We start from the raw sequence: 5,920 nt of genomic DNA, 5'->3' as shown, positions 1-5,920 counted from the left end.
GATGTTGCCTAACTCTGGAATCCATTTCCCTCACTCAGCTGTCTTGCCTGGCCTCAGTGGGAAAAGAACCTAGCTCTGAAGAGAATGTGCCAGAATGATCAGATACCCACTGAGGACGTCTTCCACTCTCTCAGAGTAGAAGGGGATGGGGAATGGAGGAGGTATTGTGGTTGGGGGTACCAGGAGGATGAAAAAAGAAGAAAAAAAAAAAGATAGCAGAGCAGGAACAAACATATACAACAAGAACAACAACAAGTCTTCATTAGATCATCCTACAGGCAAGTCTATGAGGCTCTTTCTGGATTAATGACTGTTGTGAGCATTCCCAATGTACTGTTTGGTCAGGGCTCAAGACAATTATTCCTTACGTTTGTAAAAATGCAAACTGGACAAGTCACTTAACAGCATTATTCCAATGTCTCTACTTTAGATAGTACCTCAGATTCCTACCTTGGCTTCCCCAGGTGATAGAATAAAAGCTTATAGGTAATAGCTGTCTAATGTGACTCAATCCATGTTCTACAGGTAAAATATTATGGGAAGTATTTTCTCAGGGTCAACACAAAATACCTGTGGTCCAGAGAGTACCAAAACTGTCTCATTTTGTGTCATCAAACATGGTGAAAGTGTAAGTCTCTCACCAGTTTTTATGGCAGCATAAAATTTCAGGGTTTATGGATCATGGACTGTAACTGATATGCAATATTATGAGAGGCTAGGAGATGCCTGTAGTGAAGATTTCCACTCATTTGCATTGGAAACAACTGGATTGAAAAGGTCATAGGCAAAGGCTGAAGCTTGAGACTCTGGCCATATAAGAGTCACTGAAGAAAGTCAAGGAGATGTTACTAGTGAAAAGAAAAAAAAAAAAAAAAAAGCCAAGTTGTGAGGAAGATATCAGGACATTGAAGGCACTAGATCCATGGGACTATTTCCAAAGGCAGGAACAGCAGAAATATGGAACTGTCCTTAGCCAATGAGTCAAGCTCTTAGCCTTTACTTTGCAGAACCAGTAAGTAGAGTTGCCAAGGCCCCTTGGAGCTCAGAACATGAATTGGAACTCTTATTCTTTCTTCTTGAATTAGAAAGAATTAAATTTCTTTCAGATTTTACAGTAACCCACAGCTGGGATATTTTGATCTTAAAGAGACATTGGGTTTTTTGAGGAAAACTGAACTTTTAATTTGTTTATTTTTTTAAAATTGTGAAGCATTTAAAACTTGCAGTCTGTATATATAGCAAAACATTAGAAAAAAGAGTGTCAATGTGATCGAGAGAAAGGCAAGTGATGGCACATGCAAAGTACTGGGGAAAATAATGGGAAAGAAGAAATGATGTACTTATATTTTACTTTCAAATCTACAGTAATATTAATATATGATTTTGAAGATAAACAAGGTCTGGAAGGTTATTGGTTTAAACAGAGATGTATTTGTGTGTCAAGTTAATAAGGGGTCAATGGTGCTTATTAATTTTTTCTTGTTGTTAATATAAAACAGCTACTTTCTCTGGGAAAAAGAGAACATTGATCGAGAAGTAACTCTATCAAATTGTCCTTTATGCAAGTCTGTAGGGTATTTCCTTGATTAAAGTTTTATACAATAGGTACTAAACCACATTGGGTAGTTTTACTCTATGTTGGTGATTTTTTAATTATACAAGGAAGTGAGCTGAGAAAGCCATGGTGAGAAAGTCAGTATTACAATTCCTCCATGAATGGCCTCTACTTCAGTTTCTGTCTCCTGGCCCTTGCCTTGAATTCCTAGCTTGGTTTCCCTTGATAAAAAATAAAATCTATTAGCCAAATATATATTTACTTCATGCAGTTGCTTTTGGTCATGGTCTTATCACAGCAATAGAAACCAAATTTAGGTACAAGGTTCAGTTATGAGCTACATTCTTCAGGATCAGAAATCTTGATTATCAATATCAAATACCTTGATATCACAATGATACTTATCACAATGATACTTCAATATGGACATATTTTTCATGGTTTGAATAGGTACAGCCCCCCCCCCCCAAAGACTAATGTGTTTGAATGTTTGGCCAGTTTTGAGTAGCACTATTAGGAGGTATGATCTTGTGTCACTCTGCAGGCAGGTTTTGACTTACCACAGTCAATGAGGCACCCAGTATCTTGCTGCCTGAGGATGAAGACGCAAAACTCTTAGTTACCTCTCCAGTACCATGTCTGCCTGCATGCTGCTGTACTCCCTGCCATGACCATAGTGAAATAAACCTTGGAAAGTGTACTCCGGCCCCAATTAAATGTTTTCCTTTTTAAGATTTGCCGTGGTCCCGATTTCCTTTCACAAAAATGAAACCTAAACTAAAACAACATCCAATTGTAATTATTCTCTTCTAATTTTTTTTTTCATTTGAGGAAAAATGTGGCAGCACTAGTCCAGTCTCTTTAACAGAAAGAATAACATTTCAAGTATTGAATAGTCAGTGAACTCTAACTATGTCTAAAATAAAAGTGTTTCTGAAGACATTAAAGATCTTTTCTGAACACAAACTCTACAATGAGAGTTTGATTTACCTCTTCTATCTTATCTTTTTCCAAATGCTGTAGTTTTACTGAACTATAAATACTCTTGTTTCAGCTACACACACTTGACACAAGGAATAGTGTATTCTCAGTGTTCTCAACTTATTTTATATACTCATCTATCATTCCTTACCCTAAACTTTTCATTCTTGCTTCATATCACAATGTTACCTGTTCCATATGCAAGAGTAGCCACAGGGGTTGGTTTGATCACAGGACTGACAACAATAACCATTTTAAATAATGCAAAATTAAAAACAAGAACAATATAAACAATATATATACATATATATATATATATATATATATATATATATATATTCGTGATGTTAAGATCCTAACAGACATTGATTAAAGAATATTCATTTTAATCTTCAATTGTTATATAAGTATCCTTAAATTTTCATAATAATTGCATAATTATGTATAAAAATGTAATTATATATAAGCAGTGTATATATAAACAGATGTGTTTTTTTTTGAATTTTATACAAAAATTTACATTGCATCCTGAAACAATCTTAAACACAAGATTATAATTTGGTATAAAGTTATAGTTTCTATTCACACTAATACATAAAAATGTTAACCATTATCTCATTGCCTTAATTGTAGATACAAATTTTGTTATAATGTTAACATTTAATCTCTGCTTACAATTTTATGGGTAGATCTTCAATAACATGGATAACAATACCATATTTAATCTTTATTCAGTAAGATATCAGTCATCATCATTGTTGTCTGCAAACTCTAATTGTAAGTAGGACCTGTGATTCTACACTTCATTGAGTTTTAAAGTGGTTTTGATATTTCAAGGCTGAGCTAGAGTGGACATTTTAAATGAATCTTTTCTAAATGGGTATGCATGAAGCATGAAAATGTATAAATTTTCAAAGGAAGCAAAATGATTTATTTTCCATTTCCTGAAATATAGTCGTTGGTGTTTGCTATAGCAACTGCAAAGTCAGGCATCTGGTACTGCCTGGTGTGGTGTTGAATTTCATGGTTTGTTAATTTTGCAGTTCTGTCTACAAAGCTAATACAAGTAGAATTGGCAAGCCTTTCAAACTAAAAAAAAAAAAAATCAGAATATCCCTTGGGTAATTTTTTTCCTCACAGACTTCATTTCACATTTCCCTTTTAAGTGAATGTGATAAGTTTTCTGCTTGTTTAAGTCACAAAAACTGTTATGGGTTACTCAATTTTAGACCTGTTAAAAATAATAAAACCATAGGCACACATCATTAAGTTTCCTATATTGCTTTCAAGATATTTCTACTATACACAAACAAGATAAAATAAAAACATGTATAAAGGCCATTTCTATATTCTTTGAGTCCACATAGTTATTTTAATAATGATTTACTATTGTTTTCTAAATAGTCAATGAATAATTAATACTTGTAAATATGTTTACCTTACCATATAAAATTTTACTAAATATAATATACAATACATCAAATATTTTTGTGACTAGAAGTTGTACCATATTGTAGACTATAGGTACACAGTTGAAGGTCTCAGCAATTCCAAACTGTGGGCCTGAGAGAAGAGCCCTCTATGTTATTAGCAGGAAATATTATCCATGCGAGAAGGAAAATACAATGAAATCCTAAAGATGCATATGCCATAGTCTTTACATACCCCAATGATTTTACATAGTGCAGACTGAAATGGAAGACACTGCTTATAGTACAATTGGATGGTGATATAAAGAGAATGAGATGATTGCTCATTGTAATAATCAGGAGGAAGAAATATCAAGATATCTAGAAGTCATCATGGAGGAATTGGATTTGTTGGAACACAAATACAAGTTATACAAGAATTATTTTTCAGAATCTCTTCAAATGTCACGAGCCTACAAATTCTGTCCTCCAGAGAAGAACTGACTCAGAGGGCTTGACCGGCAGCTATTATTCCAGTTTCTCAGCAGAAGCAAGATGTGGCTATGACCTCAAAGTTGCTGCTTTGAACATGCTGTATGTATTAAAGTCTCTTGAGAATAGTAGCTTCCTTTTGCTTTTTTCCTTAGTAATGCACTACTTATGCCTCTTATGATCAGACTACACAAAAAGAAATTTGAACAAATTGTAATTTCTGATAGCAGATGATGCCAGCAGCAAATTGTTAATATAAGATCAATTATTCATTATTTTTGAATTTTGCATTCATTACAATAATATATGAAATAGTGTAGTTTAAATTATATTTTTAGCTAACTGTTATGAATTGTGTAAAGATTTTAACAAATATATTTCAAGTTCATTTTAAATTAAGTAATTCATCTAATGTAATGATAATACATTCTGGCAAGTCTAGATAAGTTAAATAAAGCAATTGACTTGTTAGGATTTAATATTTTGAATGTGAAACCCACTTATTAAAACTCAGTTTGATCCTCTAAGATGAGTGATAGTTTTCTTAGAAGCATATCTAGAATAAATTCATTTATCTTGGTTTTCTTTGTTATGGTTCAGACTTCAGTTGCCTGTTGTAAAGAGTGGTAAATTAGCTTTCTATCTCATCTTATTATTACCAATCATTCCCACCACCTTCATTCCATCTGCTTTTCTATTATAGTTAGAGGGATATTTTCAGATAGAATACTCAATGTTGTTACATGCAGTTATATCAACTACACACACTGCTAAAGAGAGACAAATCATATCTTAAACATTTAGGAATTTTCAAAATAACTTTTTCAGGGGTCTTTCGAAAGATGAAATTGATTAAACATCAAAAGCACCATAACTAACTCAAAAGTATTGGTGAGGATTAAAGATACAAACATTAATTCATTGCCTAAAAGATATTTATTCGTTAATTGTTATATTCTTATCTCTTCTATGTGAAAGAACACCTGTAATTAATGATAAAAAGATACTATTAACTGAAAAGGCAATTTAAATATATTGTTATTATATTTTTACTTACTAGTTCAGTTGTAATGAAGTATAATTAATATGCAATAAAGTGCACTGAATTAAATTCAAAATTCTGTTAAGCTTGATTATCTGTTCCAGGAAACTGTTATCCATATAAAAATATCATATGTTCCCATATCTCCTCTCAAAAGAGGAAATCTCCCTTTTTTTACCCTCTAAACACCAAATAATTCTTGATTTCTGGTACTACTGACTGCACCTTCTAAAATTTTATATTTATGTATATATTACACTGTGCTAAAATACTACCCTTTTCCATTGTATCATTTTTCACTGTTATAAAAAAGGTACTGTCTATATTTGAGACAGTACTTTTTAAATTGTTTCTTGTTGTTTGTTTTTGTTTTGTCTTTTATTAGTATTCTCTCTTTTCAATGTCTGGTTGGTTGTTATTAATTAGTCTTATTCATCACAG

The sequence above is a fragment of the Mus caroli genome, chromosome 10 (assembly GCF_900094665.2).
Source record: "Mus caroli chromosome 10, CAROLI_EIJ_v1.1, whole genome shotgun sequence".
Lineage (NCBI taxonomy): Eukaryota > Metazoa > Chordata > Mammalia > Rodentia > Muridae > Mus > Mus caroli.
Note: the sequence above shows the minus strand (reverse complement) of the source record.